Raw genomic sequence first — 24,981 nt, 5'->3', positions numbered from 1 at the left:
CCACAAGTTAGTGTTTTTCTTCTTACTTATGCTATTTTGCTCGGTGTTTTTTTTAAACCTAAAATTTAATAGCATTTACAGTAATCACTTTCTCATGACAATAACCCCAACTTCTGTCTAAGACCCCCAATATGACACAAAACTTGGAAGTATAGTGAAAAGTGAGGAGGAGAGTGATAGACTTCAAGAAGACATAGACAGGCTGGTGGAATGGGCGGACACGTGACAGATGAAGTTTAATGCAGAAAAGTGCGAAGTGATACATTTTGGTAGGAAGAACAAGGAGGCAATGTAAACTAAGGGTACAATCCTTAAGCAGGTGCATGAACAGAGAGACCTGGGGGTATATGTGCACAAATCATTGAAGGTGGTAGGGCAAGTTGAGAAAGCAGTTAAAAAAGCCTACGGGATCCTGGGCTTCATAAATAGAGGCATAGGGCTCGATTTTGCCAAGCCCGAGGAGGCGGGATTGGAGGCGTCTGAGGTGGTAAAATCGCAAAAAATGGCGGGCGGGCCCGATCCCGCCTCCGAGCAATTTTTCCAAATGTGTGTTTTCTGACCCCGTTTCCATCCCGCCTCCAAGAAGCGGGATAGGCCCTTAAGGCCCTTCACAACCAATTAAGTGCCTCTATAATCCCATTTACCACGATTTTACCACTTTTCCCACGTCCTGCACATCTCCTCTGGAACACGCCAGTTAATCCTGTCAGCCTCACAAGTGGACTGCTTACTAACAGCTGCAGTTCCACCATTACAAAGGAGTTTTCAGCAATCATCATTTGATCATTTGCAGGTGGCAGAACTTTGTTGTCTCAGGTCTGGGGGAACTTTTATCAGGCATACCCATTGTTGTGGAAGTTTGGAGCCTGACACCCATCTCCAGTGTGACGTCCTGGGAAACCTCTCTCGCCACCTTGACTGAGCGCTTCCTCAACTGAGGCATATACCAGAAGCATGGGAACCATTTATTTCCTTTCCTCCTGGACATCAGTTTCAGACGAAGACCAGCCACGGCAGCAGCAGAACCATGAACAACAGCAGCACCAACAGCAGCAGCAACAACAGGAGCGCCAAGCTGCTGCTCACCCACCTGAAGCTGTATAGGCCAGAAGGCGCCAGCGCGCGACCACATTGCTGTCCATGATGCAAGGGACACACTCATCTTGGCCAGATTTGCTTAGCCTGCACAATCAAACACTTTTGCCTCGCACCTTCTTATCAGATCATCGACAATGGCCAAGAGCCTGCGGATTCCTATCACTCTGACCACCATACTGACAATTGCAAGTCGCCCTAAGCTGTGGAAGTCCCATTAGCGAAATTACACTGGCCACAACGGCAACAGTTTGCCATCAGAATTTTTTATGACAATAAGCAACTGATGGTTTTTCAAAATTAAACACAACATTACACCCAAGTGACTACCCTTGTGACTACTTGTGCATTATCTTCCTCTTACGCGTGCTCCTACGTGGTGCTTCCCCTGTGGTTTCAGCAGATGTGGAGGCCCCTTGTTCACTTTCATGCTGCTCCTGTCTTGACACCTTTGGCGGATGTCCTCTGGGGTTGCAAACCTGTGAGGGCTCGGCAACAGTCTGCTGCTCCTGCGGCTGTGCAGGGGTTGAGACACCAATCTCAGTTGGGTGAGGACTCTGGTGGGGCTCTGACCAAGGGTTCTGCAGTGGCATGGTCGTATGAGCGCTTGGAGAGGAGCCCCCATTTCCTTGTTGTATGCCACCAACATCCCTCTCATGGGTCAGCCCCACATCAGAGCTAGCAAGTGGCTGGACAGCACCTTTCTGCACTGCAAGGGGGCCATGAGGACTTGTTTCTGCACTGGAAGTCCTACTCCAGAGGACTTGCATGAAGGTCTGGTTTGTTTGCTCAATAGCTGAACATCACGCCTCAAGAGATGTCAGTCTATTCTGAACAATTACCATGTTTTCCATACCCTGGCGACTAAGCTCCTCCATGGACGTAGCCATCCTCTCCTCTACCGTAGCCAGCCTTACCATGGAGGTAGCCATCCTTTCCAAGGAGGTTGCCATCCTTTCCGTGGTGATGCGTTCATGCGCCAATGCCTCCACAAAGGCTCTGCTCATGTTAGTGATGGACTCATCCATTCGCTCCACACTCACAGCGACCCTGGAGACAAAAGGTTGGAATAAGCGGGTCTTTTTCCGAGTGGCAGGCAGTGACTGGTGGGGTACCGCAGGGATCGTTGCTAGGACCCCAGCTATTCACAATATATATAAATGATCTAGATGAGGGAACTAGATGTAATATCTCCAAGTTTGCAGACGACACAAAGCTGGGTGGGCGTGTGTGCTGTGAGGAGGATGCAGAGAAACTCCAGTACGATTTGGACAGGTTGGGTGATCAGGTAGATGCATGGCAAATGCAGTATAATGTGGATAAATGCAAGGTTATCCACTTCGGTGGCAAAAACAGGAAGACGGATTATTATCTGAACGGCAATAGATTGGGAAAAGGGGAAGTGCAACGAGACCTGGGTGTCCTTGTGAACCAGTCACTGAAGGTTAGCATGCAGGTGCAGCAGGCAGTTAAGAAGGCAAATGGTATGTTGGCCTTCATAGCGAGAGGATTTGAGTACAGGAGCAAGGAAGTCTTGCTGCAGTTGTACAGGGCCTTGGTGAGACCACACCTTGAGTATTGTGTGCAGTTTTGGTTGCCTTATCTGAGGAAGGATGCTCTTGCCATGGAGAGAGTGCAGCGAAGATTCACCAGACTGATACCTGGGATGGCAGGAATGACGTATGAGGAGAAATTGGGTTGATTAGACTTATATTCGCTAGAGTTTAGAAGAATGAGAGGGGATCTCATTTAAACTTATAAAATTCTAACAGGACTAGACAGACTAGATGCAGGAAGGATGTTCCCAATGGCGGGGGAGTCCAGAACCAGGGGTCACAGTCTAAGGATAAGGGATAAGCCATTTAGGACTGAGATGAGGAGGAATTTCTTCACCCAGAGAGTGGTGAACATGTGGAATTCTCTGTCACACAGGGCAGTTGAGGCCAATTCATTAAATATATTCAAGAAGAAGTTGGATATATTTCTTGAGGCTAAAGGGATCAAGGGATATGGGGAGAAAGCAGGGACAGGGTACTGAATTTGGATGATCAGCCATGATCTCATTAAATGGCGGAGCGGGCTCGAGGGGCCGAATGGCCTACTCCTGCTCCTATCTTCTATGTTTCTATGTAAAACCTGCCAGAGACTCCTGCACCTGTTCATGAAGTTCAAGCACTGCTCTCCTTCTGAATGGACCCGGAGGCACAGGGTCGACATGCAGCGGAGCCGAGCTGGGAGTGTCCTCTCCACTGCGACGAGGACTCTCCACTGCTGTCCCTGTCTCCGCCATCTGCTGATGCTCACTTGTGAGCTGTGATACACCAGGTGACAACTCTACTCTACGTCCCGAAGGTCCCACCGAGGTGTGAGTGTCTGCGCTGGTGCAGGGTGCGCTTAATTCTGCTGACGGAATGCCCTCAGAGTTTGCAGTTTCCTCTGAGGAGTCTGGAAGCTCAGGCTCTTCCTCCTGGACAGTGGGGACGGGGGCTCTCGATGGTCCTGTGGGGGAGTAAAGGAAAGAGAGATGTGAGGTCAAGGTTACATGCACATTGAATTGTGCAGATGATCATAAGTCAATCTGTTAGCGCATCAGAATCATTATCAGTCACTCATGCAATGTCAATGAGAGAGATGCCAAACTATTCTGTCACCAGCTTGCTGTGATGCGCCCGCCTGTCCGTCCCCCACTTGGGAATCCTCCTCGATCCCGGCAATTTCCAGGGCCACCTCCTCCGAAGTGGTGAGCTGGGCTACTGAGGGTGGCCCTCCTCCTGTCCTTGCTCTTTCCCTCTTATTGTGGGCTCTCTTTTCCTGCAATGAGGGACACAAGTGGAGTTTGAGTGAGAATGAAGGAGTGAGTGTAGAGAATCCATAGCATAGATGCTTAGAAGGAGACAAAGGGCCCTCCCTGTGTGTTGTAAGTTGTTGTCAATGCATCACAGTGATAGGGAGTGTGAGGGCTGCATGGTCGAATAGTTAAGTGAATGTGACCATAGAGAGAGAGGGAATGGGTAAGGGTGCAGGGATGTCAGTGTCAAGTGGGATGTGGAGGAAGAGGTTGGCAAAGCAGAGTGCTGGTGAGGAGAGGCGATGGAGATGAGATTGAGGGTGATGAGAAAGTCATACTTACTTTTCCTGTGCGGAGAAGGTCATGAAACCTCTTCCTGCACTGCAGCCAGGTTCTGCGGCACATAGAGATGGCATTAACCTCCTGGGCCACTTGCAGCCACACAGCTTTAGTCTGTTGTGGTGGCTTTTTTCTCCCTGAGGAAAGGAAGAGCACCTCCTTATTAGATCATGCTCCCTGCACCAGAGCTTGGAGGGAGGGCTCATCAAATCGAGGTGCACACTTTTACTTGATGGTGGACATGGTCGGTAAATGAAGTCCTTCATACAATGTCCAAAGCGTTTCCAGTCTCCAGAAGAAGCAAGGCTGCTTGCAGGCCTTAAATCCAGCTGCACTGATGATGTCATCGGAGGCAACTTTCAGGATGGCAAGACTAATTGGGCCAGGCGTTCCCACACGCTGGAAATCAAGTGCCCAATTAGGGGAAAATCGCACTTTTTTCCCACTTCACATCGAAGTCGGGATCCTGACACGAAAACCACCTGACACGCCCCAGCCCGACCCCAATGGCAATATCGAGCCCATAGTGTACAAAAGCAAGGAAGTTATGATGAACCTTTATAAAACACTGGTTCGGCCTCAACTGGAGTATTGTGTCCAATTTAGGGCACCGCACTTTAGGAAGGATGTGAAGGCCTTAGAGAGGGTGCAGAAAAGATTTACGAGAATAATTCCAGGGATGAGGGACTTCAGACTAGAGAAGCTGGGGTTGTTCTCATTAGAACAGAGAAGGTTGAGAGGAGATTTGATAGAGGTGTTCAAAATCATGACGGGTCTAGACAGAGTAGATAGAGAGAAACTGTTCCCATTGCCATAAGGGTTGAGAACCAGAGGCCACAGATTCAAGGTGATTGGCAAAAGAACCAAAGGCGACATGAGGAAAAACTTTTTTACGTAGCGAGTGGTTAGGATCTGGAATGCACTGCCTGAAAGGGTGGTGGAGGCAGACTCAATGGTGGCTTTCAAAAGGGAATTGGATAATTACCTGAAGGAAAAAAAATTTCAGGGCTACGGAGGAAGGGTGGGGGAGTGGGACTAGTTGAAATGCTCTTGGAGAGAGCCAGCACAGGCGCGACGGGCCGAATGGCCTCCTTCTGTGCTGTAACCATTCAATCATTCATATACATTTACAGGCCACTAAAAGGCCCAAGAGAACCAATCTATTATTGTCCAGCCCAGTCAATAAGTGGCAGCTCTCCAAATAAATACACTAAAAGAGTCTTCTGAATTTTAATATAAATGATCTTTCCCACATATTTGAGAACTTCCCTGTAATACAGCAGAACACGAGCACAATCCCACAGCAGATGTACAAAGTACTTCAATAAATACAATGTATTTCACAATTTTTACACACCAACACCTTGAGAAGTTCAAAATAGCCATTCTTTTCAATCTGTTTGGAAAAATCCTATGCTTCATGTGCTGTTGTACAATTGGCTACACTGACTACAAAATTCTGGCCATGATCTGGCCATTAGACTGAATGCAGTTGCCCTGCTCTAGTCTACACTACCTAAATGGGCTTTATATGGGGTTGTCACTCAGGAAACAACATCAGATGCCTATTAAACATTGTGCACTACTGCTACAGTATCAACATTCCTGCCCTAATGCTGTCTTTAGAAGCAGAAAGGCTCTGAACCAAATGGAATGGGGTTCCTTCATGCTGTATGCAGGCAAATGGCCTTCGATGGGACATTAAAAAAGTGGATTAGGCTCCTATACTCCATGTGAATGACCAGTCTCACATCCTCAGCGTTCCCCTTTCAGAGGCAACCCAGAAAAAGGTGTCTCCTGCGCCCACTCCTTTGTGCTCACTATACAGCCCCCAGCCACAATCATCAGAATGAGCTTGCATCAATGCAGCAGCTGGAGGGACAGAATACAAAATAAATGAACTCATGAATGTAAAGGTGTGATTCTCAGTTTTAACGAGGGTTGATTATTTGGGGATGAGGTGAAGCTGAACACTTAAAAGGAACCTGCATGATAAAAACTCCAAGATATACACACCTCAAACTTTACTTCTGCCCCATATTACAAGGTTTAAAAAATATATATGCAAGGATTGGCCTAGAAATTCAGTGTAGCTACTTTTGGGGCGGTAAAGTCGGGCGGGCGCTAAAGTTAGCGCCCGCCGGAAAGTGGAGGCCACTTCGCCGATATTCAGTAGCTTTGGCCAAGGAGTTTGGGCGAGCGCTGGAACTGGCGTTGCACCCCTATCTTTAGGCGCTAAGCCGGCGGTGCAGACTGATAACGCCGAGGCCGGGCGCAGCGCAGGTGCGGTCATGTTTTGATTGACAGCAGACACCCTGACGCCGGCCAGCTCTTAAAGGGGGAAGGGTCGACTTTGTCTGCTGCCACGCCCTGGATAGTGGAGCCCTGCAGCTAGGCCTGAACACTGCTGGTGGACCCAAATAGCGCCTGAAGCCATGCAGAAGGCCCGTGAACGAGCGCAGCGCTTCTCAGAGCATGCTTTGAGGGTGCTGCTTAGGGGTTTGGAAAAGAAAAGAGAGACCTTGTGCCCGGACAGTGGCAAGAAGGCTCCCAGGAGGCAGTACAGGAGAGCCTGGAGGGAAATCACCCAGAGGGTCTCAGCCAACAGCGATGTCCCCAGGACTGGTGACCAATGCCGCAAGAAGTACAACGACCTCACTCGGTTGGTCAGGGTGAGTACCCTTTCCAGTGTCCTCCTCATCCTTGCATGTGCACCTCACATTATGGGCAAAGGGACCTCAAAGGCCTAATGGCCAGCCCTCCTCCCGCAGCTATGGCACTGGCATGATCATCAATAGCACTTTCTGCACTTTACACACTGGCTAAGCTATTCGACCATGGGAGGCAGTGCACACAACAACAGGGCACCACACTGGCCAAGCTATTCGACCATGGGAGGCAGTGCACACAACAACAGGGCACCACACTGTACTTAGAGGCCGTCCTTTCTCTTGCAGGCCAAGCTGGCGCAGAATCTGAAGAGCCGGACTGTCACCGGGGGAGGCCGTGTCCAGTTCCAGGAGCTCAGTGACCTGGAGGAGCGCGTGGCTCGACTCATGCGTGCCCGGGTGGTTGGCCCCGTAGCTATTGGAGATGCCGACCCTGTGCTGGGCCCCAATGGTAAGGACATGACCGTTTGGACCTCTCTCGTTCCCCTTGCGCTTCAGATCTACATCCTTTGCCACTGTCCCACCAATGCGCATAATGCCAACACTCATGCCTCCCTCGCTGACGCCCTGTCCTCACTCTAAAGCTACTCTTGTGCCTTCCTGCTTTCAGCTGGTGAGGAGGAGGTCCCTGAAGCTGAGAGTGCCAGTCCCTCGGAAGAGGAGGACGACGAGGACCAAGAGGAAGGCGGCACATCGGGGGAACCCTCATCCGCGCCAGGGGATGGCAATGGAGGGGACACGTCTTGCCTGGAGGAGAGCCAGGGGGAAGTGTTGCAGGGGGGTGTAGCTCCTGGGCCCAGTGGCGTCCAGGCACACGGGAAGGGTCGGGCAGCACGGCTGCCTTCTCCCCAGAGGGGGGAAGTGTTGCAGGGGAGGGCAGTTGCTGGGCCCAGTGGCGTCCAGGCACGCGGGAAGGGTCGGGTAGCACGGCTGCCTTCTCCCCAGAGGGGGGAAGTGTTGCAGGGGAGGGCAGTTGCTGGGCCCAGTGGCGTCCAGGCACACGGGAAGGGTCGGGCAGCTCGGCGGCCTTCTCCCCAGAGGGAGAGTCTGGCCTCCAGTCCGGAGACGGTCCTCGCCCAGGAGGTGCGCCTCCTTGATGAAATGTCCGCGGACTCGGAGCGGCGCCACACCGAGTTCATGGGGGTTGTGGGACAGTTGCCTCAGGCCATTGAGTCCCTGGCTCATAGTGTGGCCGATTTCGGGGACTCACAGGCCAGGGGTGTCGACCAACTCGCGGCAGCACAGGACGCGAGTCGAGAGTTCCTGAGTGGTGCCGTGCAGACACTGGCTGGTCTGATGCGGGCACAGACCAGGGCAGTTCGGGCACTCACTTCTGCCACACTCGCTGTGTCACGGACGCATCGCCAGGGCACCCGCCGCCCTGCTGCAGCACAGCGGTCTGGCCTTCACCAGATTGCTGCGCTTGCTGCAGCGCCAGCCCGGCCGAGTGCCAGTGTCTCTGGCGACCAGCGAGCGCCTGGCATCAGCCAGCTTGCCCCCATTGCTGCAGCCGCCACTGCCACTCCCCCAGCCAAGCTGCGACGAGCTGCTGGTGAGACTGATGCTGCCCAGCCACAGCTGCAGCAGTCAGCAGCCGGCCCCTCCAGGGCCGGACCTCGTCTAGGCCGACCCCCAAGGGCATCTGCCGTCACGCATTGTGCCCCTCAGGAGCCTTCCCCCAGCCTTGCAACACCCACAGGGCCCAGGTTGAGGCGGAGCAACAGGTCGGGCAGGGGCCGGAGAAGCCTGCACAAGGACTCGCCCTCTCGGCACACCAAGTAGAGTGTGTTGCCAACTGTTTTTTTATATGGGGGTGTTTGTGTTCTGTATGGGGGGGTTTGTCTTGGTTAGGCCGAGGATGAAGGCCAATTGGATGGACAAGTTTTGTTATTCCTCCCCAGGTTGTGGGAGTGAGATATGTTTTTGACTGTTTTCTGGGGGTCTTGTCTGTTTTTCTGTTTCATGTGGGAAGGGCCCTGAGTTTGTTAAATAAAGCTTTTTATTTATTCAGCTTGTCCAGGTGTCATGTTTCAAGTGGTTGTTGCGTTAACCGGCTGAGGGCTTGCGGAGCGGCTGCATTCAGGTGCGTTCATTGCCACAAGCCATTCCCTGACAGGGGGCCTAGAAGTGTCGTTCAATAAGCTGCCGGCGGACGGCCCTTGGACCTTGTGGCTCCCTCCTGGGCTGGTACTCCTCCTCCTCCTCCTCCTCCTCATGGTCCTCCTGCTCGTCCTCCTGAGGTGGTGGTCCAACGTGAGGTGGCAGTGCCTGAGTCCTGCGGATAGCCAGGTTGTGCAGCATGCAGCAAACGACGACGAACTGGGAGACTCTATCCGGCGAATACTGTAGAGATCCGCCGGAACGATCCAGGCAGCGGAACCGTTGCTTGAGGACGCCAATCGTTTGCTCTATGATGTTCCTTGTGGCTTGATGGCTTTCGTTGTATGCCTCCTCAGCAGGGGTCCTGGGCGTGCAGAGCGGGGTCATGAGCCATGTACACAAAGGGTAGCCCTTGTCCCCAATAAGCCATCCCCTTGGTGGAGGCTGTGCCTCGAACATGTCAGCCACAGTAGTCTGGCGCAGGATAAATGCATCGTGGCTGCTTCCTGGAAAGCGGGCATTGACAGCTAGGATGCGCGGCCTGTGGTCGCACACCAGCTGTACATTGAGGGAATGGTAGCCCTTCCGGTTGCGGTAATCCTCGGCATTGTCGATAGGTGCCCGCATAGCCACATGCATGCAGTCAATGGCGCCCTGCACCATGGGGAAGTCGGCGATCCTGGCAAATCCGACTGCACGCTGCTCCTGCCTCTCTAGGGTCATGGGGAAGGAGATGAATTGGTGTCTCCTTGCGAAAAGGGCATCGGTGACCTGCCGGATGCAGCGATGCATGGCGAACTGGGAGATGTTCGCTATGTCCCCAGCAGCGGCTTGGAAGGATCCGCTTGCATAAAAGTTCAGAGCCACCGTGACCTTCACTTCCACCGACAGAGACGTCCTGCACATCAGCTGTGGACGCAGATCTCTGTGAAGCAGCTGGCAGATCTCTGCAACCACCTCCCTTCTGAAGCGCAGCCTCTTAACACAATGCGCGGCAGTCATGGTGAGATAGGACACCTGCTGCCGGTATTCCCTGAGTGGGTAAGGCCTACGTTGCCGACGCCTGATGGCCCCTCTGCGTCTAGGCATGGCTGGCCCTCTCACACGCCGTCTGCGAGCCCTTCGCACATAATGCTGGAACTGAGGGTTGGAACCCCATGCAGCCCCCATAATAAACTTGCAAACAGTGAAATCACAATGAGTCAAATTTCCAAGCTCTGGCCAGAAGCCAAAAATACCTCTCTTATGTTGTCCCAAATCAGTAAGGTCTGTTCCTTGGTCTCTGTCCAGAAATCCAAAGCACTAAAGTCATTGCAGCAAAATGGCTGGCCTTTATAGTTCAGTCTAAGTGCCCTTTAATTAGTGCTCCCCGAGGCCCGCAGGGCCTCTGCTGCGTTCCACTTCACAGTTCTTAACAGCGCCACGCCCACATTGGGCGGGCGCCACTGAATTTCTGGTTTGGGGCGCACAAACAGCGTTGCACGACGAAATGACGTCACAAGCTGCGCGCGCAGCTGAGCGGGTGCAAACACTTTGCGCCGGCGCTAAATGTCAACTGAAGTTGGGCGTAGGCGCAGATCGGCCTGCGCCCGGGTGCTAAGTGCCTAGCGCTCGAAATCTACCCCTCTTATGGCGCTAACGGCTGGCGAACGCAACTGAATTTCTAGGCCAAGATATACATTGATAATAAACTTCACATATACGTTACAAAACTGTTGTAACAACTTGGCATCTCAATGGAATGTTGAAGGAGTTGCCAGAAGCATAAAAGAACATTGCACAGAGGATTTCTAAGAAAGCAGTTATCCATTCAAGTGCTGCTCCCAGGTCACTATGCCACTGGTTTTACTATGCTGCGTAGCCAATCACAGGATCAAGATCTCTTTGCATATAATCTAACAATAATTTTATGTCACCCTGAGTACGAAAGGGCGTAGTAAAATAGTTACACCAGGAAGTATATGATGATGATTGTGGTTAGATCTGGTCAAAGTACTTTAAGTTCTAAGATGTTAAATTGACAGATTTGTATCTAAGTATTTTATTTCTCAACTATCAGATTAGCATGAGATAGAATATTATTGAGTCACTTGCATATTGTGTATAGCCACCACTGTTGACCTACTATTTGGAGAATATCCAAAGTCTAACATCAAAAATCTCTGACACTGTGACCTGGTTACCAATGTAGACTGTACATGTACAAAAGCTATTTAAAAAAAAAAATCTTTTATGGGATGTGGGCATCGCTGGCAAGGCCAGCATTGATTGCCCATCCCTAATTGCCCTTGAGGAGGTGGTGGTGAGCCGCCTTCTTGAACCGCTGCAGTCCGTGTGGTGAAGGTACTCCCACAGTGCTGTTAGGGAGGGAGTTCCAGGATGTTGACCCAGTGACGTTGAAGGAACAGCGATATACTTCCAAGTCAGGATGGTGTGTGACTTGGAGGGGAACGTGGAGATGGTGGTGTTCCCATGCGCCTGCTGCCCTTGTCCTTCTAGGTGGAAGAGGTCACGTGTTTGGGAGGTGCTGCTGAAGAAGCCTTGGTGAGTTGCTGCAGTGCATCTTGTAGATGGTACACACTGCAGCCACAGTACGCCGGTGGTGGAGGGAGTGAATGTTTAAGGTGGTGGATGGGGTGCCAATCAAGTGGGCTGCTTTGTCCTGGATGGTGTCAAGCTTCTTGAGTGTTGTTGAAGCTGCACTCATCCAGGCAAGTGGAGAGTATTCCATCACACTCCTTACTTGTGCCTTGTAGATGGTGGAAAGGCTTTGGGGAGTCAGGAGGTGAGTCACTTACCACAGAATACCAAGTCTCTGACCTGCTTTTGTTGCCACAGTATTTATGTGGGTGGTCCAGTTAAGTTTCTGGTCAATGGTGACCCCCAGGATGTTGATGGTGGGGTATTCGGCGATGGTAATGCCTTTGAATGTCATGGGGCGGTGGTTAGACTCTCACTTGTTGGAGATAGTCATTGCCTGGCACTTCTGTGGCGCAAATGTTACCTGTCACCTAGGACGTCGTCCAGTTCTTGTTGCATGCGGGCATGGACTGCTTCATTATCTGAGGAGTTGTGAATGGCACTGAACACTGTGAAGTCATCAGCGAACATCCCCATTTCTGACCTTATGTTGGAGGGAAGGTCATTGATGAAGCAGCTGAAGATGGTTGGCCCTAGGACACTGCCCTGAGGAACTCCTGCAGCGATGTTCTTCAATCACCACAACCATCTTCCTTTGTGCTAGGTATGACTCCAGCCAGTGGAGCATTTTCCCCCTGGTTCCCATTGACTTCAGTTTTACTCGGGCTCCTTGATGCCACACTCAGTCAAATGCTGCCTTGATGTCAAGGGCAGTCACTCTCACCTCACCTCTGGAATTCAGCTCTTTTGTCCATGCTTGGACCAAGGCTGTAATGAGGTCGGGAGCCGAGTGGTCTTGGCGGAACCCAAGCTGGGCATCAGTGAGCAGGTTATTGGTGAGTAAGTGCCGCTTGATAGCACTGTCAATAACACCTTCCATCACTTTGCTGATGATTGAGAATAGACTGATGGGGCGGTAATTGGCCGAATTGGATTTGTCCTGCTTTTTGTGGACAGGACATACCTGGGCAGTTTTCCACATTGTCAGATAGATGCCAGTGTTGTAGCTGTATTGGAACAGCTTGGCTAGAGGCGCAGCTAGTTCTGGAGCACAAGTCTTCAGCACGATAGCCGGGATTTTGTCAGGGCCCACAGCCTTTGCTGTATCCAGTGCGCTCAGCCGTTTCTTGATATCACGTGGAGTGAATCGAATTGGCTGAAGACTGGCTTCTGTGATGGTGGGGAACTCAGGAGGAGGCCGATATGGATCATCCACTCGGCACGTCTGGCTGAAGATGGTTGCAAACGCTTGTCTAACCTAAAGTAAAACTGCTATAACAGAACTTATATTGGTTTCTGAATTAAAGTTAGCATTAATCAGGCAGGCAGTTAAAATGCACCTCCAATCCCGCTGCCTTCCTGCGGCTCCTGATATTAACCTGCTCTTGTTAGCTGGTGAGCGGGACACCTGCCGGAAGGCAGCGGGCTCCTGTTTTAAATATGCAGTTTGGGCTCCGATGATGTTATTAGGGTCCAATTGCAATATCAACTACAGGCTTGCATGAGTAAGCCATGATGGCTTCCCTGCCAGTTCAACCCTGTGGGGAAGAGGAGCTGGGCTACATGAGGCCCAGACAAGTAAGTGTCTTATAATTTTGTATTTTGTTTCCTTGTAGCTCAGGAGAAGCAGGAGTGCTGCTCTGGGCCCCACAAGGAAACCTTGGTCCTCCCCCGCCCCAGGGTTTCCTCCGGCTGTCCAATCCCCCCCTCCCAACCACTTACCTTCGTGCAGGGGACCATTCCTTCATGCCCCAGGCAGCAGCCTCCTTCTGCCTGAAATCCCATTCACACCTGCTGGCCAGTTACTACTTCCCACCAGGTTCAGGCGAGAGATTGACAGCAAGCATGCAGATGAGGCCCAGGAGTTAAAAATCCCCCTTTCCGCTAAAACCGCCCCGTAGTGTTTGTGCGCTTCACAACAGAAAAACATGAGAAAAATGAAATTTAATAACAAATTTAATAAAAAAACATTCACAAGATCTGCAAAAGTAAAATTCAATAGTATTGCATTGTAACAACTGGACCACGGTGTGCAGGCTGTGTTTAGTACAAAGAGCATTTAGTGAACACAATGGGAGCAGTGAAAGCAAGCTCAGTAGAAATTAAAGCAGAGCTTTGGTGTGTCCCGTAATGAAATTTCCCATCTAGGAAGGAGCAAAGATCACAAGGTGTGTTCAAATTTTACTACTTCTTTAAAAGAGCAAGTCCTTCGAATGGCCTTGTTTTGATCTTATTGATTTTGCTTCCTTTTTAGATTACAGTATGTTCTTGAATACAATGACTGTAGTTTGCAATAGTTTTCAATACCATTTCTTTCCTCAGTTAAGAGTGACTTCCTTCTGTGTGAAGAAACACAAACAGTTGAAACTGCTGATAATAGCAGTTCAGGGGATTTTGGTTGCCCCATAAAGCAAGAGGTCAAATCCAATCAATATGCTCATCTGTACTCAGGGGCGGTGGGGGGAAAGGGGAGCGCAGGGGGCTAATATTATTGGACGTAAAAGAGCAATATATACTCGTCATTGCTTGAAATTACCATTTGCAATATTAGCGGTCAAATACTTTAGGGCAGGATTTGCTGCTCAAGCAGAATCCCGACGGAATGGGCGTTGTGCCTGCTCTTCTAACCCTGGCTGAGTTTACATAGTATTTACAGCACAGAAACAGGCCATTCAGCCCAACGGGTCCATGCTGGTGAGCCTCCTCCCACCCTACTTCATCTAACTTCATCAATATTCCTTTCTCCCTCGTGTTTATCTAGCATCCCCTTAAATGCATCTATGCTCGTCGCCTTAAATACTCTTTGTGATAGCAAGTTCCACATTCTAACCACTCTCTGGGTAAAAAAGTTTCTCCTGAATTCCCTATTGGATTTATTAGTGACTATGTTATATTTATGACCAATGTTTCCCGCACCTCTCTGACGTGGGACTGGCTTTTTGAATGTAAAGTTTCGTGCATGGGCCGCGCAGCCCCCCAAAAATAAGGGGGAACATCGTTTATGGCCCCTAGTTCTCGTCTCGCCCGCAAATGGAAACATCGTCTCTACGTCTACGCTATCAAACCCTTTCTGGGGTCAGTTCCTTTTGTATCTTTTAGATGGACTCCTGGCACAATTCTCACCTCTGATGGGGGGCCCACTTAGGAAAATGAGAAAATGGCCGTGTGTGGCAGCAGCCTTTGGGGCTGCCCATACTTTAAAAAGGCTTTATTAGCACAATCCTGCCTTGGCCTATGCAATCAATCACAGATCAACGGCATAGGCTAAGGTGACCATTTAACTTTTAAAAGTGACACCCTCCAGCCTCCACCCCTATAGCAACCCTGGATGCCAAGAATACAGGTGTTTCTATGGCCCAGACTTTCTACAGTGCAAATTATGGGAAATATGTAGAATGATAAATTCCTGTCATTTGCATGTCATTAGAATATCCCCATCCATATTAGTGTGCATGTATTCTATGTTCCAGTCACCTCCAACAGGAGAACTCAGAGGCAGTGAGCCGAGTGGAACCCCAGTGCAGCAGCTCCAGTAGAATTTCCCACCCAGGTCCGCAGGTGTTATGGCGCAGTAACTTCATCAGAAAATCCTCCCTAAATATGTTTATATAATATTCCTTTGTCTGCTATTTTAACTGAGCTGTTACCCCATTTAAAATAAATGAGTCAATGCGTGCAACAACAACAACTTGTATTTATATAGCGCCTTTAACATAGTAAAGCGTCCCATGGCGCTGCGCAGGTATATTTTAAGACAAAAAATTAGACACCGAGCCACATAAGGATAAGTTAGGGCAGGTGACTGGTCAAAGAGGTAGGTTTTAAGGCGCGTCTTAAAAGAGGAAAGAGAGGTAGAGAGGCGGAGAGGTTTAGGCAGGGAATTCCAGAGCTTGGGGCCTAGGCAACAGAAGGCACAGCCACCAAAGACTGAGCAATTATAATCAGTGTTGCTCAAGAGGTCAGAATTAGAGGAGCATAGATATCTCGGGGGATTGTGGGGCTGAAGGAGATTACAGAGATAAGAAGGGGCGAGGCCATGGAGGGATTTGAAAACAAAGAATTAAATAGAAACTGCATTAAAATAGCAGACAGAGGAATGTCATGCAAACACATTAACTGTTCCTCCAATAATGTCAGTCTGTGGCGACACGCCACCATTGGACATAATCCGCTCACGGCGGCACGGACAGTTTACGCAGGCACACTGCCGGCAGCAGCCACGCCCAGCCGGGGGCCCTTTCCTCCAGCAACTTGTTTCCCACAGGGACAGGCTGCCGGGAGCTCTTCCTGTCTGGGGAGTATTTAAGTGGTTGCGCGGGCTTTTCAAGCTCTCTCTTTACCATGATGTAGATTAAAGCAGTTGTGTTTCACCAACTCTGGTCTCGACTCCCACGTTTGCCGCGGTATCTCAACACTGGTGACCCCGACGCTCAGGACGAATCCTAAGCTAGCATGGCGGATACAAACGCAGTCACGGTTAAACTACCGGACTTTTGGGAGAACCTGGCCGAGGCCTGGTTCGTTCAAGCCGAGTCCAGATTCCGGCTGAGAAGCATTACAGTCGACGCCACAAAGTACGACTACCTCGTCGCCTCTCTCACCTACGCCACAGTTCCCAAGGTTTGGGCAGCGCTGCAGGATCCACCAGTGGAAGGCAAGTACGAATATCTGAAGGCCGCGCTTCTTAAAAAATTTCAGGCGCCCTCTTACCAGCGTAACTGCCAACTCCTCGACCTCCCAGGCCTTGGTGACGCTTCACCGTCGGACCTGCTTTCCCACATGCTGTCCCTCTCGGACGACAAAAACCCCGGCGCCCTCTTTCGCACGCTTTTCATTCGGCAGCTCCCCGCCAGCATCCGCCCGCTCATTGTGGAGCCTGGCTCCACGGACCTGAATGAGATAGCCGAAAAGGCCGACCGGCTGCTCTCCGCGCAGACCGCCCGCGACGTCGCGCCCGACCTCACGGCAACGACCACGCGGTCTCCCCGGCCCACTAGGCCCGACCGCCCTACCACTCCGGGTCACTGCTACTACCACACCCGTTTTGGCACTAGGGCCCAACGCTGCACGCCACCGTGCACTTTCAAACCCCCCCCCCCCCGCACCGGCCCCCACGATGGCCGCGGGGCAAAAGGGGCCCCTACTGTATGTCACCAACGGCAGCACCAACCGCCGATTTCTGTGCGACAGAGGAACCCAGCACAGCATCACCCCCGCCTCCACCCTCGAAATCCAACGCGGCGCACGGGGTATCACGCTGGCCGCAGCCAATGGCCCTGACATCCGCACATACGGCACCCGCATGGTCACGCTCGACCTCGCAGGCCGCCGCTACCGCTGGGAGTTCCTCACAGCCAAGGTCCTCTGCCCACTCCTCGGCGCCGATTTCCTACGCGCCCACGGCCTCCTTGTCGACATTCCGAGGCACCGCCTCGTCGACATCAACACTATGGCCCCCATCCCTGGCGCATTCACCCCGGCCCGTTCGGCCGGCCTGACGACCTACTGCCTCGCCAGAGCCACAGACGACTACTCGGCACTTCTAGCCGAGTTTCCCGCCCTCACCAACCCAACCTTTTCGGCCAAAGCCGCCAAACACGGTGTGGAGCACTATATCCCCACCACCGGCCCCCCGGTCTCTGCCCACGCCCGCAGACTCAACCCGGCCAAGCTGGAAATCGCGTGGGCCGAGTTCACCACCATGGAGCAACTCGGCAGCATCCGCCGCTCCAGCAGCCCTTGGGCCTCGCCCCTCCACATCGCCCCCAAGCCCGGCGGAGGCTGGCGCCCCTGCGGGGACTACCGCCGCCTCAACGACGCCACCACCCCCGACCGATACCCGGTACCACACATCCAGGACTTCTCGGCCCGACTGGCCGGACGAACCGTCTTTTCCAAGGTCAATCTGGTGCGCGGTTACCACCAAGTCCCCGTACACCCCGCGGACATCCCCAAAACGTCCGTCATCACCCCATTCGGCCTGTTCGAGTTCCTGAGAATGCCCTTCGGCCTCAAGAATGCAGCCCAGGCTTTCCAGCGCCTTATGGACTCAGTCCTCCGGGACCTGAACTTCCTATTCGTCTATCTAGATGACATTCTCGTGGCCAGCTCCTCCCAACAGGAACACCTCGAACACCTTCGCATCCTGTTCGGGCGCCTAGCCCAACACGGGCTCATCCTCAGCCCGGCGAAGTGCCAATTCGGCCTAGCCGAGATCGATTTTCTCGGCCACCACATCACCCCTGCTGGGGCCGTCCCCCTGCCCAACAAGGTGCAGGCCGTCCAGCAATTCCCCCGCCCCAAAACCATCAAGGGCCTCCAGGAGTTCCTCGGGATGGTGAACTTCTACAACAGGTTCATCCCCAGAGCAGCAGCCCTCATGAAGCCCCTATACGACTCCCTCCGAGGTAAATCCGGCAAGATGGCCGTAGCCTGGACCACTGACACGTCAGTCGCCTTCGACGCCACCAAAAACGCGCTCGCCGACGCCACCCTGCTCGCGCACCCGAGGGCCGATGCCCGGGTCGCGCTCACCACCGACGCCTCCGACCACGCGGTCGGAGCCGTGTTCGAGCAGTGGGTCAATGGCGCGTGGCAGCCACTTGCCTTCTACAGCCGCCAACTGCGCCCCCCGGAGGTCAAATACTCTGCTTTCGACCGCGAGCTCCTCGCGCTCCGCCTGTCGGTCCGCCATTTCAGGTTCCTCCTGGAGGGCCGTCCCTTTACCGCGTACGTGGACCACAAGCCACTCACATACGCGATGGCCAAGCACACCAAACCCTGGTCCGCTAGGCAACAACGCCAGCTCGCGGCCGTGTCCGAGTTTACCACGGACATCCAGCACGTCTCCGGTAGAGACAACGTTGTCGCCGACTGCCTTTCCCGTCCCGCCATCTGCGCGAATCACCTCGCGGTCGACTATGCGCAACTAGCAGCGGCCCAGCTCACGGACCCAGACCTCCTCTCGGCGGCTACCAGCCTGCCAGGGCTACGCCTAGCCAAGGTCGCGCACGGGCCCGAAGCCACGGCAGTCACTTGCGACGTCTCACTCGGCCAACCCAGGCCGGTCGTCCCTGCAACCTGGCGCCGCCGCATCTTCGACGCGCTCCACGGGCTCTCCCATCCGGGTTCCCGCGCATCCGTCAAACTCCTCTCCCAGCGCTTCGTCTGGCGCGGCCTCAGCAAAGATGTTCGGACTTGGGCCACCTCCTGCCTCGCCTGCCAATGGGCTAAGGTACAGCTGCACACAAAAGCACCCCTGGGAGACTTCGAGGTACCCAGCCGCCGCTTCGACCACGTACATGTCGACATCGTCGGTCCTCTGCCGCCATCGCAAGGCCAAACTTATCTCCTCACGATGGTCGACCGCTACACACGCTGGCCTGAGGCAGTGCCGCTGACCTCCACCACCACAGTCGACATCGCCAGGGCGTTCGTTAACACCTGGGTCGTGAGGTTCGGCGTACCGGCCGACATAACCTCCGACAGAGGCGCCCAGTTCACCTCCGAACTCTGGACGGCCACAGCACGCAACCTCGGGGTGATGCTCCACCGAACCACGGCGTACCACCCGCAGGCCAACGGGCTTTGTGAACGCTTCCACAGGTCACTCAAGGCCTCACTCCGCGCCGGCCTGCAGGACAGTACCTGGACTGACCGCCTACCGTGGGTGCTACTAGGCCTACGCACCGCGGTCAAGGAAGACCTCCAGTCCTCGGCAGTCTATGGACAACCGCTGCGCGTCCCAGGCGAATTCCTCCCGGAGGCTACCACGCCTTGGTCAGCCGAACAGCAGCGGCTCAACTCTTTCTCTTCCGCTCAACAGTTCACCCCACTTCCGGTCAACCGACACGGCGAACTCGCACCTCACGTCCCGCCAAACTTACAGCAGGCACGCTTCGTCTTCGTGCGACACGACGCGCACCGTGGACCCCTGCGACCCCCGTACGACGGACCGTACGAGGTACTACAAACCGGGGACAAGGTCTTCAAGCTGCGACTCGGTGACAGGGTCGAAACAGTCTCCATCGACCGGCTCAAACCAGCACACACAGAACCAGGGGAACAGGTCCCCGTGGCCCGACCTCCAACTAGAGGCCGTCCCGCCAGCAAGCCAGCTCAGCCAGCGGCGAACCGCCCGGCCCACCAACTAGACCGGTGACCACTCAGAGCCGCTCCGGCAGAACCATTAGACCACTGTCACGACTCGTCCACTCCTCCTAAGTGGATTCTGGGGGGAGCTCTGTGGCGACACGCCACCATTGGACATAATCCGCTCACGGCGGCACGGACAGTTTACGCAGGCGCACTGCCGGCAGCAGCCACCCCCAGCCGGGGGCCCTTTCCTCTGGCAACTTGTTTCCCACAGGGACAGGCTGCCGGGAGCTCTTCCTGTCTGGGGAGTATTTAAGTGGTTGCGCGGGCTTTTCAAGCTCTCTCTTTACCATGATGTAAATTAAAGCAGTTGTGTTTCACCAACTCTGGTCTCGACTCCCACGTTTGCCGCGGTATCTCAACAGTAACAATAATTTCTACACTTATACTGTTGCAATCCCCTCCCCATTGAAAACTGCATGTGGAGCATTGCATACTCATTTCATTTTAAAGGAAAAAAGCCCAAGAATGCCCCAATTGTTCAGTGGGGAATAGCACCATGTAGTGAGCCATACAGAACAGGACAATTCCAGATTCTATCCCCCGTCTGTATGTTCAATCAGTGGGCTACCACAGCCTAGAGTTTCTCATGCCAATTACCTGTTATTAAGGCATAAATCGTGTGGCTGGTATCGGAAAATGGATAGAAGTCCTGCCCTGCCTGAAATGTGCCCACTTTGTGTTCCAATGCATATTCCAGTGGGTGGGAGCAGCGGCAGTGGAAGTGCTCATTCTTCATTTTAATATTAATTTGCAGGTGTTTCTGTCCTGACACCAGATATAAAGAAAGCCCATTTGAAATGGCCATCCAGGGTTGCTAGGCACTGCTAAGTGGATTGAAACGTCATGGGAAGAACACAGTAATATTAAGGTAAATGTATCTGAGTAATTTCTTAACCATTTCCTTTATCTCTTTTTTTCTTGGTGGTTCTCATGAGCTATGTGGCAATCAATTATTATTATTTTTTTGCCTGCTTACGTTTACTGGCACGAACGAGTTTCCCAAAAGGAACCTCCTTATCTGACATGTTTGAAAGAAGAAGAGGACCTGCGCAGGGAAGCCAGGGATGTCAAGCCGCAGGAGAGATGTTCTGTGCTGACCTACTGGTACCAGCACACCTGCATCTGAAGACAAAGGTCACATACCTCACCTTCGCAGATGATTAATACTGGTGGAGGCTCCTCTTCCCAAAGGAAGTGGGACCAGCATTACTAATATGTAAATCTCTGATTAACTATGTTGTTGGCTACTTTCTCAGAATCACAGTATGGCATGCTTTTAGTGGCATTGTATGAAAGATGGCATTCCAGGGTGATCAACAGCCAGCGTTGCCTGATTGGCTGCACCTGCCAAGGTGCTACTAACCATTTCTGCAGGCCCTGGCACGCCTACCTGGCAATGAAACCAGAGAACTGTCATCTTAATGCCTGGGTTAGCAGAAAGGCAGATATAGTGCTGTGCCATCAACTCCAAGGCTACCTGCAACTACTATGCAGCGTAGGGCTGGCACAGCCAGTGACAGTACCAGTCAACTTTGGCCTAAAACTTAGCTCCATCTACCCGTAAGCATGGTGCCATGCAGTGGCACAGAGAGAACCCACCACACGCAGCATAAACTCAATTTCAGCAACTAGCAAATGGAGGTTAGGGTTCTGGGCTTCTCTGTCACTATCCTGCACCTTGGATTCGCGCTCCTGATTGCTATCCAGTGACCCCTGCTTGAAAGTTCCCGTGGATGGACATCAGGTGAGGTCAAACTCTGGCATAGTTGTGAATGTCCCCATGATTGAACGGCCTGCCCACGAACACGTTCCAATCTCACATATAAAGAATAGCCATTTGGGCAAGCGAATGGAAGGCCTGCCACCTGCCATGGAACTGTAACTCAGCATAAGTCATTGCATTCAGGAGAGATGGGGGGAAATTTAGGAGATTTTTTTTTTTTTTTAAGTGTCAGGTTGATTTTCCTAGACTGACTTAAATGCACTCAAAACTGTTTTAATTCACAATAGTGTCCTCAAAATTCAACAAATGTTTACAGATAGATTTGTTGGCCAAAGCATTTGTTCCTTGTCTGTGCAGTTTTATTCCTCAATAATATGATGGCAACCACCTGAACTACTGAAGTGTTTTGGGCATATGTTTCCCTGAAAGTCAGGCACAGAGACCTACAATGTACCTGGGGTACTCAGTGCAATCCTGTGAGTTCAAAGGGGATTGAGAGTCAGTGCACAAGTTGCACGCTAAGGTCATTATGGCCTCGATTTTTACTGGGGAGGGGGTGGGGGCTGGGGGGCGGGAAGTGTTTGTGTGAGCCCAGTAGCGGGCAACGCACCCGGCAAGGTCGAGGATATAGAGGCCCTGCCGAATTTAACATCAGGGCCTCATTTAAATAACTCTTTCCAGAGTCCCGCCAGTCACTCGGCCAGATTGACTAGCTGGGAAATGAGTGGGGAATCCGGTGGCAGGGGGCCGCAGCCGGGGACCCGTGGGAACAGTGGGGTTGGGGGGTTCTGGCCGCGATCGGGGAGGGGAGGCTGTGGCTGCAATCGGGTGAAGGGGGCGGTGGGAGATCTGTCCACGATCGGAAAGGAGGTAGCCCTGCACAAGGAAGGCCCCAGGCATTGTCAGGGCGAGGCTGGTTCTGGACCCAAGTGCAGACAGATGAGGCAAGAAGCAGGTATGCAGTCTTAAATAAAAGTACTTTACTAGAATCACACAGGTAAACAGTTACAAACATAGGAGCTCAAGACAAGCTACCACTAGGCAACGGCTTGTCAAGACTGAGCACAGAGGGAAGAAACCACAGAACTTAAATACAAGCAAAAACAGGTGAAACCAATAAACCTGATAAAAGGCAGTTAAGTAAACAAGTAACAATTTAGCAAAGGGAAACAAACAAGTGAAGGTGCCATCTAGGGGTTACTGAGGGAACTAACCGGCACCCTCACAGGACCCACTCCCCTAGGAACGGCTCCTGACGTTCCTCCTGGACGATCAGGGTGGCGACGGCGAAAATCCCTGATGAGTTCAGGATCCAAAATGTCCCGGGCCGGAACCCAGGAATGCTCTTCAGGACCATAACCCTCCCAGTCGACCAGGTATTGAATGCTCCTCCTAACCCGGCGACTATCAAGGAGGCGACGGACAGTGTAGGCTTGCTGACCGTCAATCATGCGGGGCGGGGGGGGAGGTCTGGAAGCAGGAACCAAGGGACTGGTAAGTACCGGCTTGAGGTGAGAGACGTGGAACGTGGGATGCATCTTCATCGACCGAGGAAGGAGGAGCCGGTAGGCCACAGGGTTTACTTTTTCCAAAATCCTAAAAGGTCCGATGAACCGGGGAGCCAACTTGCGGGACTCCACATGGAGCGGAAGATTCCGGGTAGACACCCGGTCCGGAACCGAGGAGCTGGGCGGTGGTGTCGGTCAGCCTGCACTTTCTGCCGAGAAGAAGCGAGCTGCAAGGCGGATCGGACCCTCCTCCATCTACGGCGGCAGCGTTGGATGAACCCCTGGGCAGCCGGGACTCCTACCTCCCTCTCCTGTTCAGGGAAGAGTGGCGGTCGGAAGCCATATTGACATTCGAAAGGTGAGAGGCCAGTGGAGGAGCTCTGAAGGGTATCGTGCACGTACTCCGCCCAGACCAGATACTTGCGCCAGGTGGAAGGATTGGAGGACACAAAGCTTCTTAGCACCCTCTCCAGATCTTGGTTGGTTCTCTCAGTCTGGCCGTTAGACTGTAGGTGGAACCCAGAGGAGAGACTGACGGAAGCGCCCAGGAGGGAACAAAAAGCCTTCCAGAACCTGGATGAGAACTGGGGACCACGGTCAGAGACGACATCCAGGGGCAGGCCATGGAGGCGGAAGACATGCTGGACAACCAGCTGGGCAGTCTCTCTGGCAGAGGGAAGCTTGACAAGAGGGACAAAGTGAGCAGCCTTGGAAAAGCGATCGACCACAACTAGGATGGTAGCGAATCCCTCAGATGGAGGTAGCCCGGTGAGACCAGGGACGGCTGGGGATGGGCAAGGGATGCAGGAGACCAAGCGGAGGTTGTTGGGATGTCTTGTTCTGGGCACAGACGGGACAAGCGGAAACAAAGGCCCGGGTATCGGCTTCAATAGAGGGCCACCAGAACCTCCTCTTAAGGAACTCGAGAGTCCGACGGATCCCAGGATGACCAGTCAATCGAGAAAAGTGGCCCCATTGAAGGACCTGGGCACGCACCTGACTGGGGACATAAAGGCTATTAGGAGGGCCTCCTCCAGGGTCAGCCTCCTGACGTTGGGCCCCTTGCACCACAGTCTCAATCTCCCATGCGACGGGAGCAACGATGCAGGAACTGGGGATGATAGGTTCCGGGGTCCGGTCCTTTTCCGAGGGGTCAAACTGGCGAGAAAGGGCATCCGGTTTGAAGTTCTTAGACCCTGGACGGTAAGACAGGAGAAAGTTGAACCGGTTAAAGAAGAGAGCCCACCTGGCCTGCCGAGGGTTGAGGCGTTTGGCGTCCTTGATATATGTCAGATTTTTATGGTCGGTCCCGACGACAAAAGGATGCTCTGCTCCCTCCAACCAGTGTCTCCACTCCTCCAAGGCCAACTTAACTGCCAAGAGCTCCCTGTTGCCGACATCGTAGTTACTCTCTGCTGGCTTCAGGCGACGGGAAAAGAAGGCACAGGGATGTAGCTTTTGGTCCTTAGGGGAGCGCTGGGACAGGACAGCCCCGACTCCAATATCCGAGGCATCCACCTCTACGATAAAGGGCAGGGTGGGGTCCGGGTGTACCAGAATGGGAGCAGAGGTGAAACATTGTTTGAGCTCCTGGAAGGTCCGTTCCGCTTCAGAAGACCAACTGAACTGTAAAGATGAGCCCTTGGTCAATGCGGAGAGGGAGGCGGCAATGGAGCTGAAGTTGCGGATGAAGCGTCTGTAAAAGTTGGCGAATCCCAGGAACCGCTGAACCTGCTTAACCGACGTGGGACGCGGCCAGTTCAAGTCGGCTTGAACCTTGCTAGGATCCATCTGGATGCTTCCACAGGAGATGACGTAGCCCAGGAAGGTGACCTTAGAGACGTGGAATTCACATTTCTCAGATTTGACAAAGAGACGGTTCTCCAAAAGCCTCTGCAGAACCTGTCTGACGTGTTGGACATGCTGCTGGGGGGACTTTGAGAAGATGAGAATGTCATCCAA

This window comes from Somniosus microcephalus, chromosome 14 (assembly GCF_052327205.1).
Source record: "Somniosus microcephalus isolate GS21.2 chromosome 14, FLI_Smic_1.0, whole genome shotgun sequence".
Taxonomy (NCBI): Eukaryota; Metazoa; Chordata; class Chondrichthyes; order Squaliformes; family Somniosidae; genus Somniosus; species Somniosus microcephalus.
This window is presented reverse-complemented; position numbering follows the sequence as displayed.